The 27,971-nt window shown below is 47.9% G+C and overlaps 1 protein-coding gene across 14 annotated transcripts in view; it reads right to left on the reverse strand.

The window, feature by feature from the left end:
* The window catches only part of LPP (LIM domain containing preferred translocation partner in lipoma), a 327,364-nt gene extending 301,353 nt beyond the window's left edge, over positions 1–26,011 (reverse strand). For 4 of the 14 annotated variants that reach the window (XM_086843862.1, XM_086843852.1, XM_086843864.1 and 1 more), the window contains exon 1: positions 423–526. The gene's annotated coding sequence lies outside the window, so the exon portion shown is untranslated. Of the gene's footprint in view, positions 1–422; positions 527–4,328; positions 4,435–23,512; positions 23,632–23,994; positions 24,115–24,346; positions 24,586–25,725 lie in introns of those variants that run through there. The other 10 variants (XM_086843861.1, XM_086843851.1, XM_086843857.1 and 7 more) reach the window with 6 other exon arrangements.
* Between the last annotated feature and the right edge of the window lie 1,960 nt (positions 26,012–27,971).

The raw sequence follows: 27,971 nt of genomic DNA on the forward strand, positions 1-27,971 counted from the left end.
CAGAGTTAAATATTAGCATTTGAGAGAAATATACCCATGTGCTATGCAGCCTTTTAACACACACTCTTGCTTAAGAGACAGAAATCATACATAAGCTATGTTTTCCTTGCTGACCACATGAATATATCCTCCTTTAACTCCACAGTGCTCTGCTGCCTTGCTGCACTAACTAGTGAAACTAAAAGGAAAAGCGTGACTGAAGGGGAGCTGGCTTAAATTATCTTTATAACTACTCCTGAAGAAACATTTTGCCTTTGAGACCAATCCACTAAGCCAACTTTCCCTGCTACAGAAGGTTTCATTGGGTCCCTTGCTGTTGATCCACATGCCTGCCTCCACCAGCTTTGATGCAATCCATCTGACTAAACAAAACAACAAAAAAAATCCCAAGTTGCTTGCTATAACAGCAATGATGCACTTACCAGCATTCAGGCAAGCTCCTTTGCTAACATGCTTCCCTCTCGAGCACATCAAATTTGGAACAAGGTCCAGGAGCAAGAGAGAACTGAAAACTGACCACAACAAGCTTCCAAAACAAGAAAGGGGGGGTAAAAAAAAAAACCCTTACTACAGGAATTCAAATCCTGCTTCCACCAGACCCTGAGTCACCTCCCCTCCCTTGCAATAGATCAGAGCAAAGGGTAAACATTTCCAAATATGGAGATCAAAACTCCAAAGGATGTCAAAAAAAAAAAAATCACCCTCTCTCCCTGGCTTTGGCACAGGGATGACTTGCCCCTCTGAAGCACGAGCTGGGCACATTGCCTTTGCTGACCTACACACAGCCTGGACATGGGGCCACACAATCACCTTCAACTGTGCTTTGGAGGCTCCTGGCATGATGGGTGACACTGCATCTCTGTCCCCTACTAGGGATGCACAGGAAGATTCAATGGGAGCACCTCCAAGAGTTGCTGCTGCTCAACCCCTGCAACAAACCTCTCTCTCATCCCCTCAACTCACCTGTAAAAACCTCCTAGAACTACCTTTTGGCTTCTCTAAAGGCAAATAGACAGATTCAGGCTGTGATTAGAGCAACACCAGCTTGGCCCAGAAAAGGCAGGCTCAACCAGCAGTCACAGCACATCCCACACTGGCTGCTCACCTGGCACAGGGAAATCTCTCCTGACCTGGCTCATCAAGCTAGTGCTTTATAAAGAGCATGTATTTGAACTTGAAAAAAAAAACCAACACAAAAACAAAAGACAGCTCTGCAAAAAGGCACAAACTGAAGGACAAGACAAGAGAACCCCACAGGTACAAGCTGCCCCAGGATGGCAGCACCCACCAATCCCTGCTTGGACACACAGCACTGTATCCCATGTCAGGTGGGAATTGGGGAGCACCCAGCCTCCCCACCCCTGTGGGGACTCAAGGGACTTGAGTGTCAATGCTCAAACCCACAAACCAGGTTTAAGAGGCAGTTTTCTTAGAGGGCATAACTATCCCTGCAGAGCCTGCATGCACACCAGAGCAACATCCCCATGCCAGCACTGCCACAAGCATCAGTCTTTAGCAACAAAGGCTGACCTGCAGGCAGCAGGAGCTGACTCTGCCTGCCAGCATGGGACACCAGCCTCCTGGTAGCTGCAGCCATCACTCCAGGGGCAGGCAGCCTCTCAGGAATGTGCACAGCAGGACATTTTTAAGGCAAACAGGCTGCCGAGGCAAGGCGATCCAACCAGACCAGAGTGATTCCCCAGCACCACCCACAAGATGCTATTGAATTTATAGGGAAGGAATTCCAGAGCTGACTCTGCCCATGTATGGCCAAAACAAACTGTAAAAAAACGACATTACAGCACATCTGGCTTTCACTGGTACTGAAGCAGAGGCTTCGGGAGAAGCCAAAATCCTGCAGTGACAGAGGCTGTGCAATGACCTCCAGGAACTGAACAGTGGTCAGGGCCCGTGGCAGCAAGAGTTTAGCACCCACAGGTGACAGAAAACATTTAAACCATTGCTTTAAAAGGTAACAAAGTTCTCTGCCTTTTATAATACACCTGCATTTAACTCAGTGATCACTTACTACCACTGCAAAAAAATCAACCTTGCCAGGCAGCACCAGCATACATTCCTTACACTGGTGGTCATAAAGGCAGCTTTAAAGAGCCAATAGCCCAAGTGGCACTAAGTGGCACACCAGGCCAACTTCAGTGCATTGCAGGCTGGGACTAGATCTCCATGGGTAGCTGATTAATTATCTTTCCAAAAGCCCACTAAAACCTCCCACAGGAGCTGTGTGCCCCAGCCAGCAGCAGGGTCATCCAGAGAATTCTCCATGGTCAGAAACAGGAGATACTCTTAAAACCAGTGTAAAAAGTGTCAGCTTGGTGCAGATTCTACCAACTCTGACTCTAGTTTTCCAGGTCTTTGCAGAAAACAATTCCCAAGGTATTGCTTTTCACAAGGAAAAATAGTGGAATGAAGCAGAGAATTGTCTAAGTCAAGGATAGGAACAAAAGCATAGAAGGGGAACACCTGGAAGAGCAGAAACCCCATCACAGGCACACACCAGCCCTTCCAGCTCTGGTGCTCCAGCAGAGATGAACAGATCGGAGTTCTCCATAAGAGTTAAATGCCACCACCTTGCCTGCCCTGCCATCAGGGAAATATTAGCTGTACCAGCACCAGAGGCAGAGGGCTTACAGAATGGGAGAGGAATGCAGGCTGCAGTGGCACACATGGTGGGGACAGGGACATGAAACCAGGGGAGCGAGGGTTGCTCACACTGCCTTTGCCTTTGAACAGGGATCAGCCAGGGTACGTTTTATGGCTCTTGGGGTTGAAACCTGAGACTAACGCTTTTGTGACCTTACAGGGACTCCCATTTCAGCAGCAAAGAGAGCTGTTAAGAAGGGGTGGGAGTGCAGGGGCCTGAGCAGATGAGGACAAGCCATTTCCTAGCTCCTGGCAGGCAGCCCAGTGCTGCTTTTCAGTGTGTGCAAGTTGTGCCCATCGAATCATGAACGAGCACATGTCTCTTCCAGGCTGCACTTGCTGATGGGAGACCCACAAAATGGCTATTCCTCCAGCTTGGCTTTCCCCAGGACAGCACTAGGATCTCCCCTCCTCTTCCCAGCTGAAATGGCTTTATACCCTCTCCCTTGCAATTGTGCTCACTTTGAACAGAGGCACCTCAGCACCTGTGTTCAGCACCTGTGCTTCAGAACACCTTCCACCCCAAACAAAACAGAGGAGAGAAACCAGAGGGATGGACATGTCCATGTCCAACTATAGCCTAAACAAGAGCTCCCTGCTACATGGCAACACAAATCCCCCTCCTTGCCACAGTACTAAGGTTGGGAAGTGAAACCTTGGGAGTCGGGGAATAAAATCCAACTCAAGCCTCCTGCACAGCAGTACAAATCACTATAAAGCAGTAACTGGGTCAGGGGTGGCTAATTTAAATGAAAAATTACTTAAGCAGGATGACTGAGTATATTTGATTCATAGAAACATCTTGAAGGGGCAGAGAACAGAGGGACTGCTACAGAATCACAGGGACATAGGCCACATAATACAGACAGAAGGACCAGGGATACTCAGACATACACATGCATAACCACGCACACAAATGCCTGCTCCTCCACCATGCACAAAGGCAGATTTAGGACTTGCAAGCTGAAGTCCTGTGCAGTCAAAAGTCAGCACAAATGTTTGTGACAGTTCCACAGGCAAAGGCAAAAAAACGGGTGCAGAGGAATAAATATAGAAAGAAGTCAGGCAGGCAAAGCAGGTGCTGGCTTGTAAAACCTTGGCCAGAAAGGCTCCCCAGGAGGTTGAATCTGGTAGTTTTGCAACAGCTCCACAGAAAGACAGAAGAGACAGGAAGAAAAAAAAAAAAAGAGAACATGAATGCATATGCATTCTTTAATCGCCATATATAGTATATACAGACATTTGGTATATACACCCCCAAGCTCTCATATGCCACTGTATAGTATATACTATATATGCATTGCCATCTTTGTTTCCATGTGCCTACACTTGCACAGCCTGTGTCTGTGTGTGTGTGTATGCATTTGTCATTACCCCCACGTCGCCCCTCCGTGCGTGCTGTGACACCACACATCGCTCCACAGAGCGTGTCTAAAGCCTCAGCACCATAGCCTGGGATGACTCCTGGACACTCACAGCTCTCACTGCTGTACCCTTCTCCACCAAAGCCTCTGGCTGTAAGCACCACCAGGGAACCATCAGCTTGTCTTGTATCTTCCAGTGATCCCACTCTCCCTCCAAACTTTGAGAGCCATGAACAAGGTGCCACTGTCAGAAAAGCCTGACATCCTTCTTGTCCCTTGTGCCTGTGAATTGTGTTTACGTACCAGTTCTCACGCTGCACAGACCGACTGGTGGGATGAACTCAGAGCAGGGCGTTTGGAAACGCTCAGGGCTCCACCAGACTCACGACTTCGGGTTTCTTTCCCAGACCTGAAAAGAGAGAGACTTGAGTGATGCACACTGGATGGGCTTCCCAACAGCTTGTCTCCAAAGCCAGCAGTTTAACCCACACAATTTCTGGGAAATGCAGCATTTTCCTCCACAGCTTTCTTAAGCAGAAGCATCCACACCCCTGGACTTGTTTCAGCACCTCCAAAAGCAAGACCCACCACCCTGAACTGGTCACTGAACAGTGACCAGCAATGACCAGAAATATCAGCTGCCAGAGTCTGGCCATCAACTCACCTCCTTGAGTCACCACTTCTTTACTGCTCTTAATGCCATTCAGAAGGGAGAGGGATAAGGACATGGCACATGAGGCATAAAATAAGAGAACAGGGTGAACCATCACTCATCTCTGGCCTTGGGCACAGTGAGGGAGCTAGAAGGCAGCATTTAAAGCATTTTAAAGCTCATGGGGTTATGATTACTGTAAGCAGAGCTACACCACCAGCCCTCCCCCTGAGCACAGCCTTTTCTCTCTGGAGCACTGTACAGTTCCCAGTGGGGACTACCTCACCCTTTCCTGAAGCTGAGAAGCAGACACCACCTTTTCTTGATGAGACTTGCTCAGTGTTGTGTTTCCCCCTTCTGCAGATGATGAAGTTAGCAGTGTGGTCACCAGGCCACATGGCCACCATTTTTTACGTGCCATGGGACACACCAGGACACGTGTCAGGGTGCATCCTATGGAGACCAGAAGCATCTGAAGCACACACTCCTTCCTCTCCCCATCAGCCCCTGGCCAGCATCCTGTTCTAGCCACATCCTGGTCACTCTAAAGCCCTATCTCTGCCCATGACAAGCACTGGCTTGTCATCACAGCTCAGCAGAGAAAGCTTCTGCTATTTGCTGCTGTCACTGTGGAAAAGCTCAGTTCAGACTTGTTTGTTGCACCTGTGCTGTTCATGATGGTGCATGTGAGCCCACAAAAATACCACAAACAAAGAGTAAAATGTGTTGGTGGCTCATGGTCCAAGTCCACTCTTCCCATCCCTGAGATGCCTTCCTGCTCCTTGTCCCCCATGCAATGTGTGAGGCTACGACAGCCAGGACAGCGACGGAGATTTTTCCTCTCCCCAAGCAGTGGCACATATCCATTGTGCCAACACAACCAGAGCACACTGAGCTTCATTCTGACCCAGCTCAGTCCCATGGTCCCTGTGCTGGTACCCAGCCCTGATCCCCCACAGGGAAGTGGTCCTCAAAGTCCCCAGGACCCCCAGAGCTCCCCTCAGCTGTTATGAGGACAAAACCAACTGGAAATTGCAATGGCCTCTCCCACTCACTGCAGGGATGAAGATGAGTAACTGCAGAGGTTTATTGCTGATGAACTCAGCCAAAGAGCAATTTCTCTCCATCCATCAACGAGGAGACAAGTACAAGCAAATATTATGGTTGTGCATGTTTACTTTTCATTTTAAAATAATGTAGAGTTACATACAATTTAGGTCCTTCCCACAGGCTCCTGGCAAAATGCCCTTCAGTCTTATCTGCAAAGGAAGAAGACAACAACACTCCCCTCTGATTCCAACACTATTTCAGTTCAACTCAAAACAGCACCTCCAGGAGCTCCAGGTAAGACAATACTTCTTGGGACTCAACCTGTGTTTAAAAAATCTTGCCTCAGGATTGTCCCTCACCAGGTTTAAGTCACAAAATGTTTACAGGATCAGTGATAGGATTTGGCCAGTTGAACTGCATCTTCCTTGCTTTGCTTCACACTGCTATCCCTGTCAGCTGTGACTGGGGCTCCTGCAGCAAGGTGAGCAGGACATCACATTCCCTCCTTGAGGCATCCAGCTGAAAACTTGCTGTGAAACCACCCTGTCAGCAACAAGGGTGGCCCAGCACCCCACCAGTGCCCAGGCAGGCACTCCTGACACTCCCTCTTGGCAGCACATCCACAGGTGAACACACAGGGACAGTCTGACTGTCACAGCAATATCCACTGCAGCCACTCTATCAAAATACTCCATTAAAGACAAAATTATCAGAAGCAGTTCATTCACTCACTGGCTGACAATATTGATGCTGTATCACTGACAGTAAGAATTGATGTTTCTCAAGAAAAAAATAAACATGAATTTAACACACAAGTACAGAAAGCAACTTTTTCTGTTTGCAGATATAAATTTAAAGGCAGTAGTTTACAAAGCCTGAATTTAAGCATCAGGCCTGTGTTATCGCTTGAGTTTTCTTAGATTGTTCAGATTTTTCAGGAACAGACAGTGGAAAAAACTCTGCAGGAATTCCAAGTTTCAAAGAGCAGCAGTCAACACTTTCAGACAAACAGGCATCCCTAATGTAACTCCACAGTGACCACATAGAAATGGAAGTAACCAGAAACCACAGTCCCTTTAAATGCAAAATCTTACCTGTGAAAATGACTTCAGCTAATTACACTTCTCCCAGAACTGGTTCGAATGGCATCTGTTTTTCTAACTATTCAAAAGCTGCATTCACTTTTAATCTCCTTTACACTTGAAAGTGTTACCAATATTTAGAGTCTATTTATTACTAGTATTACTTTTTTAAATCAGCATAGCTGTACTTGTTGAAGCCCAAGTGCAAGTTGAAGTGGGATAAAGCGACCTCATGCTGGGATCCTTTGTTCCATTCCTTCATGAAGCAGATGGCTCAACCTGACAGCCACAAGGAAAATTGTCATTTTAACTGTTCCAGTCACCAATTTTTAAACACAGACAATCTCTCAGCCAGTCACCCATCAGCACAAACTGACATGGGTCCCCCCCCTTTGATTGGCAGGTGCACGAACAGTTCCCCAGATGCCAACCTCATTCAATCTGACCTTTTCATTTTAAATGAAAACCACTTAAAAGCCTGCCCTGTTCTGACATATGTCTTTTTATGTCTTTCCCACTCTGTGCCAATATATGTGTTATTTGCTGGCCAAAGTTCCCAAACTCAGAAATCTCACGTTATCTCCTCCACTGCCAGGGCCCTGACCCTCAGACACTCTGGCCACTGCCAGCACTGTGGGAGCTGTCTGAGGTCTCCACATTCTCACACATTGGAAAAATCAGACCCTTTTCACACAAACCTCAATCTGGAGTCCACCTCTGACTTAAAATTCAGCTTATATGCATTGGTAGCTTTACACCTGAGCACAGCCATACACAGACAGGTACTCATCTTTCTGTGCTGGGACACATGCAGGATCTGGCCCTAACAGTTTTCTGTGTTTCCATCTGTGCTTCTCAGGTTTCATGGATTAAAATTAAACTGCTCAATTCAACAGTACACTGCTGAAGTTATCTAATAAAAGGATCACACGAAACAACAAAAGCTGGGGACGTGTTTCCCCTGCTCAGCTGCCAGCACGGCACCTGCTCAGGGAGTCCCCTACACTAACAGCCTGGCTGCTGCCTTTTGGGGTGTCAGATCCTGTGCTGGTGAAAAGCAGTGTTTCTGTGAATGGTTTCAGTCTGCAAGGAAGCACACACCCCTCTTAGACAGCACTCAGGACAGAGCTGCTTCCAATCCCACCACAACCCTATGTGTCAAAATATAAAGAATGGGGCTTATCACTTCCGAGCTGCTGGTCCAGCCCTCATCCTGGAGGAAAGCTGATGCTGATCACAGTACAGACCATCAGCTTGGATGGGGAAAATGAGCTCACATAACAGAGCAAACTCCCTGGCAGCCCCTACATGCTGCAAGGTGCAGAGCCTGGTGCTAAAAGCATTGCCCCACGGGAGCCCCAAGGTCCTCCAGCAGTGCACAGCAGGCTTTGGGACCAGGACATATATTTTTGTCTTTGCTGTCCCACTTGATTTTCAGGTTTGTCCTGGTGTTCATTAAACATGACTAAAAGAAGAGGGGGAAAATGAGTTAGGAGAACAGAGGGGAAAAGAGAATGCTTCAGCACAGCAGCACAGAAGGGATGGGATCCAACTTCCACGGAAAGGATGGCATCCAGCTCCCCCAGAGATTGCCGTATTATAGGACATTAAAAGATCATTCAGAGCAGAACAGATCTAAACAGGAGCTAAGGAAGCTGTGAGACAGCCCTACCTATGGCATCCTGGCAGCCAGGAGCCACGCTGAGCTGGGGCCACTGTGCCACGATGGTCAGGAACCAACTCAAAAGCAGGACCAGTCACTCCGCACTGCTGTTATTTTAAATGCCCAAGGAAAGCTAGAAAAATAATGGGTGGCTAAGGAACGAGAGGAATCAGCATGTCTGTGCCAGAAAGCCTGCGGGTCCCAGGCTGCAGCAACCTTTCAGCAGCTCCTGTCGCTGCCAGCAGCGCTGCCTGTGATTTACATGTCTGTAACTGACACCAGGATTGGATCCTGTATTTTCAAGCACAGACTACTGACCTCACACTGCTCACACTCCCTCAGTTTACTGGAAGCGAAGATTTTCAAAACAGCCTCACCGAGTTTTATTTTCATTTCTTCTTTTTTCCCCACTGTTTGCTGTCTGCATTTCACTGAGCCTGGGCAGAGACACCCTGAGCAAGAGGGGGGCACTTTCATTTTCTCATTCAAATGCACCCCAGCTTCTTGATCAAAGAAGGACAATCGATCATGCAGTATCAGAGAACCACAAATCCTGGGCTTCAAACAATGGATAACATTTTTCAAACCAGAACATAAAAAATGCCATCCCCTCACTCCCCAGGGAATGGCCATCCTCCCCAGGCAGCACCAGCAGAACAGTGGCTAAATGCAATCTCATGTGTCGTAAGGTGATCAGCCAAGGAAAGCACACTGACAGCACCCAGGAGCAGAGCAGTGCTGTGCCCCAAGGCAGGAGCCCAGCTTTGGCAGGGTCTCCTGCAGCCCACCTTTAAGCTGAAATCTCCTAGGGCAGAGGTGGCACATGTTTGCTGTGCCAAGTTTAAGGGGTTTATTGTAACCTTTTATAATAAAGCACAATGTTCCTTTAACCATTTTGGTTTTAAATGGCCACAATTTGAAGGCAGAGAACACCATCTCCCAGGCTTGCTCAGGTGCCACCACAATGAAACCCTTGGCAGCATGGCAGGCCCTCTTATCATGGTACTTCAAACTATTTGTAAAAGAAACTTTTAAAACTTAGAGCCTACACAACCAGACAGTCTTCCTGTTCAAGGCTTACATTTTTGGCCAGATCATTTGAAAACAGCAACAAATAGCTGGCAGACAACTGGATTCTACACTCCTGTGCCCACATGGTCAGGCTTGGTATTTTTGAAAACATTATTTTTAATTGTTATTATGTTTTCAAAAATACCAAGCCAAAGAAGCGTATTCCTTCAAGAAAAAAAAGGAAAAAACCTTGGATGGGGCAGAGAGGCCCAGATAAACATGGACATGTGGCAATCACCCAGCAGCATGTGGACCAGCCTCACCACTGACTGCACCTCATAAAAACACTTCTGTTCTTAACAAATGTTTTTACCGTCACAAATAGAATAATAGGAAAAAACCCAAGTTTATTTTTCCTTACAAGAAATAAGTTGCAAGCTGACGTTTCCCTCAGAAAGCTTCATTTTGAGAAAGGACCCATTTATTCCAAATATAGATAAAAATTTCTGGAGCAATTCTGACAAGCCCTAATACCTGCTGCTATTATATCTGAAAAGTACAAGGGCTAGAGACGCCTGAGTATGCATCTGCCTTCTGAACAAGAGAGTACCATTACTCCCATCACAGATGGGGACTGAGACATGCAGAAAATACATTAAAAGGCTGGGTTTAATTCCTAAACTACCCTGACTTCAGCTGGAAGCTAGACTCCTGACTTTATTTGCCCCTTATGCCAAAGGAATTAAAAAAAAGAAACAAATAGTAGGGGCAGCACTTGAGGCTGTGCTTTATGCTTTTCCTTCATGTGATGGAGAAAGTGAGCTGTTCCCAGAGAGTCCCCACTCCAGGGTAGGGATGGCAAAGGTGCTGCCCTTTACTTTGCTGTGGGTGACAACCTGCTGTCACCATCACACAGAGACCTTCACTGCAGACAAAACTGCTGCCCCTCTCCTTCCCCAAAGGACACCTGAACACCAGCACCACCAGCCCTGGGATGTGCAAACCCCATCCTTACACTAATAATGAGGACAAAGAGAATGAGAGGGTCTCCTGCATGCACAGCAGCCTGACAATGGGAAGGAAAGGCAATCCCAATGCCCCAGCTCAGCAGGACCATGTACATGCTATCCCACAGCCCAGCTGCCAGCACCCATCTATCCAGCACAGCGACCTGCTGACCTGCCTGCAGGATGACACACAGCTCCACACACTTTCTCTGCATGTCAGGGAAGGACTTGCTCTCCCCAAAAAGGTGGGGACAGCACACAGCTGCCTGGCACCCAGCCCTATACATGTCCCCACGCAGCCAGCTGGGACTTGAGCACAAGCAAAGGGAAGGTGGCAGAGCCCAGATATCCCTTCACCACCTTGTGGAAGAGAACCAGCACACACAGACTTCTCTGAGAATTCTGTGGAATATTCTCCCACCAAAGGGATTTAATTAATTGTCTGTAAATGGAGACTGTGATTTATCACATAACTTTTCAGCACAGTAAAGGCACAAGTATTGTCATATCTTTATTCACCTTAAAAATAGATGATAAAAAGGATTTAGACCTTCCATGGCACTGTATCTTAACCAGAAGAAGTAAATACACTGGACTTCCACTGCATATCCTTTATTATTTGCCTAGAGCATCAACAATGACTACAAAATTGCTCTCCTGAACCTCTGATTTGGTTCACTTTGTCTGCATTCCTGTTTCTCAGTGAAAAGAAAGAGGCTTATGCTTTGCAAAGTGGCAAAGTTAGCAATTACACATCTTCCAGCACCTTACTGCATCTCACCGGTGCACGCAGGGAGAGATCACGCTTCTTCCCATGTACCTGATGGTTTCTCACCACAAAGTTTTCTTGGCTACTAATTTTCTGCGTTCTTCCAAGAGTTTGCCACGTGATACCCTCCAACCTGCTACACCTGAGCACTGTATTCTGGAAGAGTACAGATCTACTCATTTCAAACATTCGCTACAGCGTGTGATCGCAACATCACACCAAAGGTACAAACTACTCGAGACCAGGAAAGGTCTCCAGCCTTCTTCTGTCTGGCTGTGTGATTCACAGGAGCACCTAACAGCATAACACCACCATCACACCTGTCCTCACCTACTCCTACCTTACCATACCAAGCTTGTCAGCAGGAATTTTGTCGCCAGCATCTGAAGACAGCATTTGTTACCGAGCCAAGTGTTTTTATTTTTCACTTGGTGATGGGGAAAACCAGAAAGGAACTGTGGAAGCTTTTGGAGGCAAAGATCTCTCCAGGACTTGCCAGACAGTATTTTCAAAGATTGAACTGGCACAGCATCAAGGAAGTAGGCATCCAATGTGCAAGCAAGACCAGCTCCATGACAGGCATCAAGGAGCATTAGTGACTGCAGTCAGGAAAACAGAAGGCAGAGGAGATAGACTAATACTGCTCCTCTCACAAGAGGTACAGACATATGCCTGGTCACCACTCAAGAAGGAAACACAGAATAAAATGAAGGGGGACCTTTGTGAGCAACTGCAACATCTTAGGCACCAGTGGCCAAGCACAAGTCAGCACATGCCAAGACTGACCACACACCAGTGTGGGAGATACCACGCTTGGCCTTCAGCCTAGAAACAGGAGACACACGTGGGAGCAGTGTGGGAAGAGCTGGCAAGTGAAGGCTATGTCCTATCAGGGCTGTGAATCTGCATGTTGCACACAGGGGCTCACTGCAGCCTTGCAAAAGCCATTTGCCCGAAACCACCATATATATAGTTACAACCCCCAGAAACACAGCTGACCTGATCACCAGGTCTTTATCAGCATTCACAGAGACCACAGAAGGTCAAGAGAGCCATCACCCAGGAACAGAGGACAAGCACAGTGAGCTCAAAAGGAACTTGACAGGCCAAAAATGACTGCAGTCACGGAGGACCAGGGAGAACTCGCTCATGTCACCCTCTTTTTCTGAGGTGCTCAAAGGCAACAAAGCCTCTGACCTTTGATTAAACCACGCTACTCTCACAAGAGGGGGCGGCTTAGGGGCTCAGGAACTCAATAAGAAACTATTTATCTCAAGGTCATGGGTTCATACCCTCTTCAAGTTCTTTTTTCTTAGTCAATTAAAACAGGAGACTTGATCTGCATTAAAAAACCCGTTGCTAAGGGCGCAGCCAGATACTGCCTCATCAGACAGGCAGATTAAGAAAATGCAGTCCTTTCGCTGCTCCCTGTACATGCCAGAGCAGAGCACAGCAATTCTGGGAATGCTCCCTGCACGAAGTAAACTCACTTCTGTACCCAGGGTGGGAAAGCAAAAGGGGGCATTGCAGATGAGTGGGCACAGCTGCCACCACCAGCCTCTAGAGCAGGTCAAACACATCCATTTCCAGAGCATTATGAATGGAACTGATCCTGCCCCAACCTCTAAATCTAGTCCTGAGAGATTCCTGCCCATCCCTGTACCATTCCTTCAAGAGGATGGATGTTCACCCAGTGACTGCTGCCCAGACAGCCATTCCTCCTACCCCAGCTGGTGCTCACCATGAGGTAATGGTGAAGATAAATAGAAGGCTGGAGAGGTGCTTCTGCTTTTCACACACAGAGCAAACAGCAGATGCAGAGCTCCAGGCCCCACTTCCAGCAAGCCCAGCCACTTCAGACTGGAAACCTTTCTGCCCTCAACCCAGCAGAGCCATCAGTCAACCCCCTTCCAGCTTGCACTGAAGGATCACAAACACTTGCATGTAGACTCAGAACCAGCCAAAAACTGAAAAGACCCTCTGACCTGTTCCTGCTGCAGGTACAGTCCTACCGAGACAAAAACTTGACAGAAGCAGAGACCGGCAAACAGAAAGGAGAGGAGAGCAGGCCCAACTCAACACAAGAATTGAGGATAATGTTTACCTGAAACCAATTACTGATAGAAACTAAACTATCTAGGAACTGGGGTTCCTGGTAGTGAGCATGCACACACATTCAAAACCTTTTTCATCTTCTTGCTGGCTTTTAGCCCATAAAAAGCCCAGATGAAAACACGCTCTGGCGCACAGGGTACACACACTCACTTCTACCGCCTTTCATGGCTTCCCACCAAGAAAACACATCCTCGATCGCAAGCGTAATTATTAGCTTCATAACATTTTTAACAGCCCTGTGCTTCTCCTATATTTATCCTTTGGTCCAACAGCAGACAAAGGATTCAAGCAAGGATTCCCTGTGCACCAGACTGGAGCTGCTGGCCCGGATGGGGCCCTCCCACGTGTCAGAGCCAGTGCAAAGTAACACAGCACAAGCAAGGGGCTTGGAAACAAATAGGAAGTCAGCATAGTTTTGTTCACCAAAGATGGTAATTATTTTGGAAAAGACTACGTACCCTTTTGGCTTTTAATTACCAAGTCCACTCGGTTCCTGTGAGCGAGAAACTATTAGGGGTTATGGATCCCCAACCAAAGAAAACAAATCTGTACCAGTCCTTCACCCCCAGAATAACTTCTGATTGTCAAGCACAGTTACCAGGGGAACAAATAGCTTCTCCTGCAAGCTCCTCACTCAATTAAACTAATGCAGACAAAAAGGCTGGGCAGCAGCAGCTGGCAGCACGGGCTAGAGTCAGATGCACACACTCGGTGCAGCACAGTGACTGCAGCACATTCAGAGCAACGAGGCACAGATGAGCAGCCCACAGCCCCTGTCATCATGAAAGACACACAAAACTTGTCCTTGAGGTGCTGCATGGCAAAAACTGGTGGGGTTTGTGCCCTGAAGAGACTCCAGGTAGTTTTAACCACACACAGCTATTCACAGCCATCATTCACGTTTCCTAGAGACTGATGAAGAACTGAGTGGGGAAACACCTAAGGAAAGTTCTTGATTTATTAGTAATCCAGAACTATACTACTGCTGCTCCAGGCACTTCACTTAGCAGCCTTATAATTACAACTCTGCCAGAAAAATCATGACAGCCACCCAGCCAGAGCACAAAATACAGACTAAGAGAAATTAATACGATCTTCAGTCCTTCTTGAATCACAAACTGGAGAGTCCAGAGACAACTCCGGAATAAATCACCACTTTCTTGTCCTCAGAGGTGTTAAAGCTTGTAACTAAATGTTGACATTTGGGGAAAGAGATGGAAGGAAGTAAAGGATACAGGCCAACTAGGAGCATCATGACTTCACACATGACCCCTACAGAGATGAGCACATCAGCACATGGACAAAGGCAGGCAGCAAACAAAATCCACAGCTCCCTCCTTTGAACAAGACTTTAATAAAGTGGGAGTGTATAAACATACTGCTAAATCCCATTCTCCCTCACAAACTACAGGAAGTTGTGTCTTTGATGTCAATGGAAGCCCAGCCCTCACACACTGTGGCAGAGCAGCCTGAGGCAATGGCAGCAGGTGCCCTGCTGAGCTGAGCCCACACAGCCACCAACACACACAGCTCCAATGGGATCTTCTAGCAGGTGTTACTGGAATCCTGGGCATCTCTCTAGCAAAGTGCAGTGATATTTAACTTCCTTATGGGCTCTGGAGGCTGCCAAACATCTGTTGGGATTAGCTGGTTCATGTTTGAGAAGCACACAAACGCTAGCGTGAGGAAGGGGCTGGCCTATTTATGGATGTGAATGCTGGACCAAAACCCAAACCCACACACTGTATTTGCACATACGGCTCTGTCTCCCCTGCCACATTTCACTGTTTTAGGATGGAGACATGAGGTGTCCCCTATAGCTTACAGCCTACCTCTGGTCGCTGATGACTTCAGTGAGTCATACTGCTCCCCTCCTCCACTTTACCCCATCCAAATGCACAACTGACTTTTGCTAACAGGCTGGGCCAAAGCAGCTCTACCAGGAGCCCCCAGACAGGGGTTGCCCTTTGCAGGGGAAAACCACCTGCCCCCAAGCTCCATCCCACGCTCTGGAGTGCTGCAGATCACACTCTCAGCCCACAGACCTCCAGCAGGCTCCCAAACACCCTGCTGCAGCTGATCAGCCACCCAAATTCCTCGTGGCAAGGGACTTCACAAGTTTCATGTTTCTCTTGGGTGTCCCTCCCTCACACAGAGGCCTCCTGTGAGTAAGGGCTGAGGAATGAGACAGCACAGCTCAAAAACTGCAGTGACAAACAGCCATGAGGGAGATGAACTCCCCAGGAAGGACAGGAAAAGCCCAAGTAGGTTCCAGACTGAACCGTGCACATTTGTTAAAGGCACATAAGTGGCAATAGCTTGCAGTGGCAGAGCCACAGCAGCTGTACATTCCCATGACCCAGAATTGCTTTGCACTGAGTTTCAAGTCTTACATCTACAGCTTTGCTCTGTCAGAAGCTACTGCTTCCCTTTCCTCCACACATTTCACTGCTTATCAGGTCTTTATCTTAGAGACATTCTGCTAACAAACACTTTTTACATCCTTTTGATCTTTGCTCATTATCAGTGGCTATGTTCACAAGTCAATCATTCGGCTCCTCTCTCACCATTCCTCATCTCCCAGGGCAGAACCTCCTCAGACCCAGATGTCACTTCATGGGTGCAGCTTGTGCTCTGTGCTTGGGCTCACAGGAATTTGATGCACTCTGTTTACCAGACTCACAACTCTCCTTCAGGCAGCAAAACAAGCACCAGGCCAAGACGCTACTGGTCAAATTTAGAGATATGGACAACACAAGAAAATGTTGGCTATGGGATATGGAAGCAAAAACAAAGGACGAAAGGAGCCCAGGAGCACGCCAATACCATACCCAGAATTACTCATGACTTTTATTAGATGGATAGATCTTGTCTTTCTGGAGATGATCTGGAATAACTTTCACTCTATATCAGGTAGAATTTGCACAACTAAAACACACAAAATATATTCCCATTCTAGCAGGTGCCTCTACCGAAGGAGTTGAAACTAAATGAGATGAGCCAGTGACTTTCTGATAACACAGCTACCTTTGCACATCCAGCTCCACCCATGAAAGTGGGCACACCCTTAATCAGGAATGAATCAAATCACCTGAGACACAAGAAATTTATCAAGAGTTGTCACAAAACCCCATCATGTTGCTCGTGCCTCACTGCACTTCGAGGGATGGGGAACAGCCAACACAGGCAGACAGCTGCTCTGAAGCCAAAAAAGCTGGAGCAGATCACTTTCACTCAGACTTCTGGAACTTGACAGCATAACCCAAGACCTAGCACACCACCTCAGGTGTGCAAATGAATACAGATTGGATGCATGGGCCACAGCATTCAGGGAAGCAGGGTAATGTGGATATGGGAGCCCAGAGAGTAGCCTGACTCCAGTCTGGGTGGGGACAAGCAGCCCAGATGATCCTTGTAACACACTGGAGCAATCCTCTCTATCCTATCTCAGGGCAGATCACAGAAAACCAATACTCAGTGCAAAGGTGAGGTGATACCAAGCCACCTGCCCTGCATCCTCAGAGACATTTGATATCCAGCTGCAAGGAACAGCACCCATAACACACTGCTTGTAGGCTGTGTGTGCAATGAGGGCATGGAGTAACTACCTTCATCCAGCATGACTTACAAATGAACACACCCTGCAGGGATCCTTGTGTGTAGTAAAGCAACGAGCTCTGCTCTTGTAGCTCCTTCTCCCAGGCTACGATGCAGTCCTTAAAAATTTCTCAACTAACTTCCCCAGCCTCCACACACCCCAAGTTCACAGTTCTCCCACGCAACAGAGCAAAACACACCGTGCCAAGCCATGGAAGGAGGCACGAAGGCACTCTGCAAGCTGCCATCCTTTCACCCAGACACTTCGAGGACCTGGGTGGGTGGAGTGCCTTGGAAAGACATGCTCATCTATATTGTTGTAAGTTCACCTGCTGCTCTGGCCACATTCCCAAACCTCAGATGCAGCAGGAGACACTCAAAGAGATGCTACATGCCAAGAACCCTGCGCTCATTCCTGCAGCAATGCAGTGGTCCAAGGCATTCCTAACTTCCAAAATACACTTCTGCCCCATAGTCCTTTACCTAATGCCACTGTTAAAAGTCTGAAAATGTCTGCACCACTCACAACAGGATCTCCTGCTCTGTATAAGGCTGACTCTTCACTTCAGTGAGCCTCTGGTCACTCTGCATACTACAGCAGGAAAGAAGCCTGACATCCCCCCAGTAACTTTAACCCTTCTGCACTTCATTTGTTCCCCATCCGTCCACCTTGGGAACAGGTTAGGATTTGGGTACAGGACAGTGCTTAAACACTCGCTTATCTTCAGGCACACAAGAAACTGCATAGTTCAGCTGGATTACTCATACACTTGAATTTCAAACTTACTATGCAGAAGGTTCACCAAGACCTCCTTAAATGGCAAAGATGCAATGCTGTGTTTTCCAAGCTCAGCTCTGCATCCCAAGGAACTCGAAAAAAAGTGGTTCTCTGAAAAAGCACCAAAGTGAAACTGTGCTAAGGAAGGCATAATTCTCATTCTACAAAAAAAAAAAAAAAAATAGCCTGCAGGATCAGAAGTGATGAATAAGATTTAAAAGAAGCTTCAACTACCCTGAAAAATGTCAGTCACACCGTACATGGGAAAACAATTTTCTGAAGAAGCGTCGAGCAGAGGATATGAAGTCCTCATTACTTCTATTTCTTGAAATATGTTTTTATACATAAATACCACCTGGACCTTTAGCATCTTTGTAGACCATTTCTGGACCTCCTCACCACATTTCAGTTCCAACACCATTAAGCTGCTCTAGCCTCCAAATGCCAGAGGTAAAGGCCAGCTTCCACACTAAGCTCGGTATTTTAATACTCACACAAGGTAAGTATAAGCTTTGCCCTCCACTCAAGGATAATGATGATAATGTGTAAGAGGCAGGTACAGCAGAAAATACAGAAGATAAGCATAAATGCAAGGAACAGTTCAAAGTAAACTCCAGAGTTGAGCAGAAAGGATGTCAACTTCAGTCTGTAATTGCAAACAATTCTTCCCAACCATTTCTTTGCTTTATTAGCAGTTCTGACTGCACACTTAAGAGAACAACCCTGGTCTAACTCCTTTTTACTCCATTATTTCAATGTCAAGGATGATATGAGACAGCTAGTTTCATGCCTCTCCAAGCCTCAGTGTCCCATCAGTAAAATGGCAAGAATAATTTTCCTTCACATTAGGAAGGCACTACAAAAATAGTTCCTCCAACTTCCAAAATGCTCCAATGAAAGAGCAAAGAGCACTCCAGAAAATCACAAAAGAAAATTAATTATTCTGCATTCTGTCTCGAGTTTGAACAGTACATGGTAAATAAGGCTTGAGGCCACACACTGCACAAAGAGAAAAGCAACTGAAGAGCTGCTCGTTAAGTATCACCTTCCACTCTGGACACAAAGAGTAGGTGCTCTGGCAATTAAGTGGCCATATCATAATACCTGTTGGCAGTGGAGGCTGAAATTAAGGTTTCAACAACCTTCATTCTGGCATTTCATTGCTTCGGAGCACTTGGACTTTGCAACTTTAACGCCAAAGTTAAACACTTTGTAATAAAGTAATAAACACTTCTATTAACAAAGTTCACAGCATGCAATTAACTACAGGTTTGCCACGTGGCTGCCACAATCACTATCCATTTTTTCTGGGGATATCCAGATTACAGGCTTGTCTTGGCCACACTAATATTTTGAGGTATCTCTCGAGATTTGCCCAAAGCCACAATAAGTAAATCAAGCCTCTATCTCAAACAATGAGGTGTGTTAAATCCAAGCCAGCCGATGTCCTTCAGCAAAGAGCTGGAACAGGAACTCCACTGACACCCAGGCTAGTGAGGCAGTGATAATGCAGCAGCTGGAGCTACAACCACTTATCAGCTGCTAATTCAATCACTCTCCCAACCCAGCCGCTGCTGCCTGCACTGTCTGGGAGACTCCTTGCTTTCATTCATGCCTCACTAAGTGGAGTAATTCAAATCTGTTAAGGTGAGGTAATGAACTGCTGAAACAGAGAGCTCCTTAGGGTATGTGCTGTGTGCACGTTGAAAATGCACATGCACATTACGGACACAGAAAACATCTCAGCTGGGGTACAGCCACCACAGCCACGCCACAGGAGCACCTGCAAGTCACCTGTAACAACACCCCAGCATTCTCCATCCAAAGACCAAACCTCGGCAACCTGAGTTCCATGCAGCAGCCACACCGCTGTAAAAGCCCTACAGGAGATACTTAAACATAACAGAGACAAATTTAAGGTAAGGTTTGAAGCTGGACCATTTCTACCCCACGACACAGTGCAACCCTACTCACCCCATGGGGCTCCACAGATCCTTTTTCAAGGCCTGTGGGACAACCTGTCTATTCAGTCTCCTCTATCCCACCTGTCTGGGCTGGTCTCACAATTGAGCAGCTGGGTCCTGGCTCCTCACAGTATTCCAGCCCCACAGCCCTGACACAGGCTCTCCATGTGAGAAAAGATCAGGAGCAGAGGGAGAACAGAAGATGACTGCAGCTCCCCACAATGAGATCAACTGGCCAAAACAAATAAAAAAATAAAGAAAGGAGAGGGTAGTTGCAAATTGGTGCATAAACAAGACCTGACTGTGCAATTCAGAGCAAACAGGGCAGTTTACTAAATGTTAATTAAATCCTTAGTGCCTGTTACTCCAGTCATGGAGATCAACTTATTTTTAAATTAAATAAGCAGTAAATGCTTAGATGAACTTCTATTAAATTTCACCCAGTGAGTGAAGTATGTGGGGCTTTTAATAGACATTAAACAAGATAGTTATGGCAAGTTAGCTGATATTTTATTACCTGAAGATAATGGCCATATTAAATCTCAACTAACTATTCCACTGGCAGCACAGTCATCTAAGATTTGGTGTAAGTTTTCCTGCCTTGAAGCATCACTGAGCAGGGGGAGGAAGGCAGCTGAACACTGAATGACATCTACTTAGAGGGTGCTCATATGCATAAACTCTCTTAAACACAAGACAGGATCCCTCCCAGCCAGATTTGCAAACCCCAAAGAGGGTTGATGAGCTATTACCCAGCAACAAAACTGGAATAAGCCTCATGAATTTCTCCCTGCCCCCAAACCAGCCTAAGTAATTTATGGGTTTGTTGAGGAATCACAGAATTCCAAGGTTCCCTTATGCCATCAAGGGCAACAGAAAACATTCTAACAGCCTGCAACACTCAAAAGCTTATAACTTTGTCTAAGAAAAGGTTATCAGCAGCCCACAACTCCACCGATGTTTGTTTTCCTTCCCTGAGCATATTGTGATAGTTTGGAAGTTCTTCTGACTCACACGTGTGTGTCACTGTCACCCACAGATCCCAACAACAGATACTGACAGATAGAGACTTGCTGACAGTGACTTAAAAATTATCATTTCCATGCCAGCTCTTGCAGTTGCTCAGAACCTGATTGAAACCAGCTCTTGGAGATCAAAACAGGATCTCCACTGAGTTGTCTCTACCAATAACCTTAATTGCAATGATTAAGTGTGGGTAACAGGTTTTAGTTTTTTTTCATGTTTGGACTGGAAAACATCACCAGTCCTACATGGCCTGCCATGCCCAGGAGCAGGATGAATGAAAAGAACCAACCCTGCTAAACTCTCCTTCTTAGGCAGGCATGAGCTCTCAAAATCTTTAATGTTTTGTGGGGTTTTTTCCTGGTCTGTGGTTTTCGGTTAGATTTGCTGTTTTCTTTTCTCTGTTTGTTTCTATCTTGCAAAACAAAGAGCTTTGTAAATCAGAAAGAGGAAAACACTGAGTTCTTCAAACATTACTGATGCTCTCCTCCAGCACCCAATGCACACATGGACACCAAACACAAGATCTTCTCTCCAATCCCTCCTCTGGAACCCTTGTTTGTAAAGTTATTTCAAGTGTTTTCCTATGTATGACCCATGCTCTTTAAAGGCACTTGTGCACCTGTGCATCAGGTAACCCACATCCCTTTTATAAGTTATGGTTTCCATCTCCTTTGCTCCTTCTTCCTCTGTTCTGGCTGCAATTGCAGTAATCTCTCTAGTTTTTCACAGAATTACACTGCTACAAGAGTGAGAGCAAAGGGAGATGAGGAAGCTACTGGGGTGAAAAGACTGGCTGTGGAGGACCTTGTCTTGCAGACAGGAGCATCACTGTCAAATTCTCATGTGGACACAGCGAACACAAATGATGAATCACAGACTTCTGCTGGGTCACACAGACTTGGTATTCGTCTTACTTCTCTGAAGGTTTCTCCCCATCAAAAACAAAGTAGCTAAAGAGCACACACATACCTAAAGAATATATAAAATATCCTGATTTGGAAGGGACCTGCTCTTGGCCAGTGTATCATCCTGATGCCATCTTAAGACCTCTCCACGCATTCCCAGGGACTTAGCTCCACCTCAGCAGGGCTACCACAGAGCACACCAGAGCCTGGACAATCAGATAAATGTGAAACCCAGCATCTGAGCCAGATTCAGAGCGTGCAAGTGTTTCTCAAAGCCATGTCAGGGAGAGAAGAACTCAGTAGGAGAAAGACAGAGCTATGTGGGTCAGGTTTTCAGAAGCTTGAGGAGCAACAAAATGAGGAACCACTGAGGATGTATCATTCACACAACCATGATGGGCAGAGCAATAGAGAAACCACTGCAGGCACCCTGAGGGTATTTGTTTCCACAGACACACGGAAACTGTGCTCTTGAAACAATTTGTCATCCACCCAAGCTACTGCTTTTCTCTATCTGTGTTTATCTAGCGTCAGCCAAAGATGCTTCATGGAAACCTACATGAAACTGTTTCTTCTTTCCAATCAGACGTTTATGATACAATGGGCGCCACCCCAGGCTGGGACAACTCTGAATGTACCTGACACTCATACAGCCATCCCATCTTCTTTTCAGACTTGGCTAAACTCTTGCTCTCAGCAACATTCTGCATTATAAATGCCACCATTACTTACACTGAAAAGCACCTAACTTTCTGCACTTTGAATCCACCAGGTTCACCTTTGATTTCATTTGTACAAAGGAATAGACATCCCTTTTCCACAATACTCACTGCTCCTCTGACACCTTTCTAACATTGTAAGACAAGCAGGGGGAGACAGACCAAGCCAGTAAGCAGCGAAGTTTTCAACAATAAACCTTTATCCCCGGACACGCATATTTCCCAAGGGAAATCCCGGAGTATTATTTAGCCTTATGTGGGTCAGTCCTCCTTCAGCAAAGGGTGGGTATAATTGGAAAGTCATCCAAATCCCTAAACTGTACTGCACAAAGAACACAGCGACATTACTAACAGAGATGAAATGCTGCATCCTCTTCTCCAGCTCTGCATGGTCCCATATTTTCCTAATATCCCATTTCTCCAATTACTTGGTGAACCAGCAGCTGCTGTATCACCCAGCTCCCAGGCACTCCCCACTCTCAGATCTTGCCCCAGAAATCATTCCTGTAATGTATAAGCACAAACTCTACAGGTAAATAAGTTCATGGAAGCAAAGAAATCCTGAAATGTGTCCAAGAACACTTGTGACTTCTATGTGAGACCTTCCTTTTTCGCATGGGTCAAAACCCCTTTGTGCAGAGGGACCAAGGTGCTCCAGATGTGCAGGGACACATCAGCAACTTTGATGGCTCCTGCAAGCTCCTTAGACTTTTGTGTACCAACTGCCTAGCAAAACAGAAAGAAACTGACAAGAAACTAACACAAGAACAACACAACTGGGCTAAAAAGTCAATTCCTACAGGTGTAGGAAAAAAGAAACAAACAAAAAATAATCAAAACAAAGCAGGAGAATCCAAGTCTCGTTTGTTTCACCGGCAGGGCCAAGCTGCACCTCGAGATACAGGCAGCGGAGCAATTAGGCAGGAGTTGCTTCATCAACGCCTCCTCGGGAGCACTGCCGGCTTCCCAGCACAGCCCCGGGGCGCGGGGAGTGCTCCTGAGCAATGGCAGGAATAAGGTTTGCCTGTTCAAAAGAGGAGAGCAAGAAAGGGGGAGGGAAAAAACACCAAAAAAAAAACTACTTTAAAAAAAAAAAAAAAAAAAAAGCCGTGGGTGACGTCAGGGTGTGGGAAACTTTTCGGTCCTTACCTGGTGGGGAAGGCAGAGCCACCCCCGGTATATAAAAAGCTGCCGTAGCTTTACACAACTTATTATTTACCAGGAGCCGCGGCCGGGGGTCGGCGGGGCGGGCCTGGGCAGCCCCCGCCCGGGCCAGGTGCACCTGCGGCACCGGCCCGCCCGCTCGGGGGGCCCGGCCCGGCCCGGCCCGCCCGCCGACACCGGCCGGGAGCCGAGCAGCGGGGCCGCCCGAGCACCGGGGGAGCTCCCCCTGCCCCTGCCCCTGCCCCGGGCCCGGCGCTGCCCCCGCCCCGCGGCCGAGCCCTCGCCGCACCGGGCCGGCCCCTCCGGCGGCCGCGGCGCCCCGGGCGGAGGGAGGAGCCAGGGCGGCCCCCCCGGGCGGCCGGCAGCGCTCCCCGCCCCGGCCGGGGGCTCCAGCTGTGGCACAGCTGCCTCGGCGGGCGGACGGGGGTGGGGGGAGGAAGGGGGCAAGTTATTATCTGCAACAATACCTCGGGGGAGGAGGCAGCGGAGGCGAGCGCGGCGGCGGCGGCGGGAGGAGGCGGCGGGGGGCGGGCCGGGGGCGGCACCGGGACCGCCCCTCAGCGCCCGGCCCCGGCCCCGCCGCCGGCCCCTTCCTTCCGCCCGGCGGCCCCTTCCGCGCCCCGCGCCGCTGCCCCGCCGCGGCCCCCGGCCGGCCCCTCCCGCCCTCCCGGCTCGGGTGCCCCCGGCCGCTCCCGCCGCGGCCCCCGGCCGGCCCCTCCCGCGCTCCGCCCCGCACATCCCTCCCTCCTTCCCTCCCTCCTTCCCTCCGGTCCCTCAGCCGCTCCGCATCCCCCCGGCCGCGCCGCTCCCGGCCCTTACCTCCCCGGGGGCGCAGGGAGGGGCGGCCGGCGGCCCCGAGCTCGGCGGGACGGCCCCGAAACAAAAAGCGAAAGCGGCGGCCGCTGCCTCCCGCTCTGCCGGGCTGCCGAGCTCTGCCCGCGGCTGACGTCAAGGGCCCAAATTCCTGCCTTTCCCTGCAGGCAGATTTGTCCATGTAAGGGCTGGGGCCGGGGCCGGGACGGCCGCACGGCGGGAGGGGGCTGCGCTCAGCCGCGGCTGGGGGGGCGGGCGGCAGCGGCTCCGGTACCTGGGCGGGAGGGAACGGGGCTGGAGGCGGCCCCGACCCTGTGAGCATCACCTTCCTGCTCTGCATCCCGCAGCCAGGGCAGCCTTAGGCCCAGACATGCACCCTGTGCCTTGCAGGATCCAACTTTTCACAGGGAACTTCTGTCCAGGGCTCCTTTTGATTCTCTGGGTGCTTCTCCAACCAGCTTTTAATCTGTTGCTCCCCAGCTGGGGCAAAGAGCAAGGTGAGAGGAGGGGAAAGGTGGAGGGAGTTCCAAAAGAGGTGCTTGTTCACAAATTCAAAACAAGACTTGTCGCAAATACTAAGGAGAGGGGGAAGGGAAACTATTTTCTGATTGCTTTCTGTTTGATTGTTTTGTGGCTATTTCTAACGACTGCAGTTAAAATAAATTGGGATTTTGAGTGTGATTGTTTTTATAATTGAATGTTACCCTTTAAGTAGCTGTTCGGTATCTGCACCTGTCCTGAAGAGAACTGGAAGACAGAAAGGTTACATTGTGTTCAGGCTGCGGAGGGGAGCATTTCCAAGCCTTATTCATTTGGAAATAGATTTCTGGGTGAGTTTGTAGGCACTTCAAATGTATTTCATTTTTAAAATAAAGGACTCTGGTGTGTGCTTTCAGAAGATGTTTGCATCTTATCCAATTACCAGCTTTAATGTCCACAGTCAGTGCTTGACAGCCCCAGGAGGGCAAGATTGCTCACTTGGACACAAAAAAAAGGACAGTAAGTGCCTAAAAGATTTAAGCTGTAGCAGAGAATTGTGATTCAGCCTCGCTCCACCTTCCTTGCCTGCCAAAACCACTGTACTTCCCAATCAGAGACCCCTAGAGATTTCACCCCCGCCTGGCAGAGCCCTCAGAAGGGAAGGCATGGCATTTCCTACATTTAGCCTGCAGCGTGAACCTCTCATCTAGGGTTGATTTGGTGTCCTGTGCTGGCTCTGTGTACCAGGGGTGTTAAATTTCCCCCAGGAACAGAGAGGCCTGCCAGGGCCAGATCATCTCCTTAGAAGCGCTCAGCTAAAGCTGCATGAGCAGTGATGGCTGCAGGTGTTTTCTAGGCATTAGGACTATGACTAGAAATACCTCATCCTTGTCCCAGCCGCCTACCTGGTGTTTAAACCCCGCTGAGATCCTAAACCAAAGCTGAACGGTGCATGAGTCACCAGGGCCCCATGCCGTAGGTGTTACCTAGAGAGCCAGCAGTGCTCTGTGAACGCTGTGTCGTTCCTGCTCTTGTGAAAGACACGGCACGGCTGATTTCCAGATGGAAGAGACTCTAGCACCAGCTCAACTGAGCAGCCAAAGCCTTTGCCTGAGGCCCTGCACACCCAGGTTCAGTCCTCTCCTGCAGAACCTACAGTTCACCTCTCTCCTTCCAGCTGAGTGCTGGGCTGTGAGGTCACACTCCTGCATTGCAGGACAACTCACAATGGGATTTTCTCCCACCAGGAGCAGGTGGTCATCCCAAGGGGTTTCTTGGCACCCATGTCTGTCAGCCTCACCATGGAGGAGCTCTCGATGACAGATAACGCACAGGAACTGTTGCCTGTTCTAGTTCTTTTTTTCTTCAAGTTTTCTTGCAGAGCTGAAACAGCCCTTGTGTTGTGTAAACTGGTACCTAGGGCAAGTATATGAATGTTAAAAAAGCCCCTTTGGCCTGAGATGAGAGACAAGTGTTCTCCATTTAGTATTTCAGACAAAACCAGTGGTCAAATATTTTCCTGGTCCCGTAGCCAACAATTATTGCTTCTTTATCCATGAAGCGTATGAAATTTTCCAGTGCTGTTAACAGAAGATAGAATATTGTGCCCATCCATAGAAGCCTCCTTAAAATGATCCCAAAAGTTTTAAGCTTTGAGCCTCCAGAGTTTGAGATAGTAACTACTACTACCTCCATTTTGCTGGTAGATGAACTGTGACTAATCCTCTGCAGCACAGCAGCAGAAGTTTGATTTGCAGTCCATTACACTTGTAACGTGCTGCCCAGAATGGTCACCGCCTTGTCAAACACAGCATGAATTTTCTGGGGTTTTTTCCTGTTTCCTATCATGACCAATATCATACACTTTGGAAATGAAAGTAGAAAATTCAAGGTGTTGAGCCTGGCTGTGAAAATCTGCTCTTTGCCTGGAAAGAATCAAAAATACTGGCAAACATACAATCATTCCTTTGGTAATATCCACTGCACCCTGCACCAGAGCAGCAAAATGAATTAAACAGCAAAAGACTGAAATGCCTGACATTGCTTAGGCCAGTCAGGAGACAAGAATACAGAAGTCAGCCTGGGCCAGTATTAATTCAAGGAAATTAAGTTTTTTAGTGTTTAAGGTGCATGACAGAAGATTGGAAACTTGGCTTCTGGTCCTACTTTCCCTGTATTGTGATTTTAGACCAGTCAGTTCACCTTCCCATGTCTGGAGGAGCCCTTAGAAACCCACAGCACAAGGTTTAGAATGGGGAATGACATGCCATGACCTCCTGTCAGACCCCATTCTGTGTAAAGTTTCCAGAAGTCAGCAAGTGAAACCTTGCTTTTCAGAGTTTGGGTCTCTCCTTTTCCATGAGATTTCATATGCAAAAAATCATAAAACAAAAAACTCAGGATGTAAAGAGCCCTTAGGAAGCCAGAGGAATTCCATCTCTCAGGCCATAAAGCAGGAGCAGCACTGCCTAAACTAAACTAAACTAAACTAAACTAAACTAAACTGTACCTGACAGGGATTCACCCACCTTGCTCATAAGAATATCTAGAGGGCCAATTCCAGAGCTTCACACATGGACATGTTTGCTTTATCTCTAACCCAAGTCACTTCTGCTGCAAGTCAGCTCTTAATCAGATGAAGTTGTGGGGAACTGACATACTCCCTCACTAGCAACAATTCCAGAACAACAGGAAAGTTGCTCACCTGGTGAACTAATTCTTCTGTGGGTAAAAGCCAAAGAGGCTGGAAAACACACTAAGCATTTGTTTTTGGGAGAGCTGCCACCTTTTACAGACAAAGATCAGATACAATTAGTGTTAGATCAGCTAGAGACTCCTCTGCCCCAAACCACAGCACTTTTCACCCACCCCGCCAGGAGCACGCCAGTTTCCACCAAGACATGCAGTGTCACACTTGACCCTTCAGTCCCCCAAAGGGTATTCTTGGAAGCACATGCAAAACCTGAGCTCACAGCAATAGCATTCCTGTGGCACTGGGGAAGGAATGAGGAAACACCAGCATGGATAGGAGGCAGACAGGAAAGGACTCATCCTGCAAGTCTGAATTAATTTCCAAACAGGGTTCTTGTTTCTGGTTGAGGGATACATGTGTGCTGCCTGGTAGAAGGAATCTAGAAACAGCAGTGGGGCT

This window comes from Cyanistes caeruleus, chromosome 10 (genome assembly GCF_971803275.1).
Source record: "Cyanistes caeruleus chromosome 10, bCyaCae1.hap1.1, whole genome shotgun sequence".
NCBI lineage: Eukaryota > Metazoa > Chordata > Aves > Passeriformes > Paridae > Cyanistes > Cyanistes caeruleus.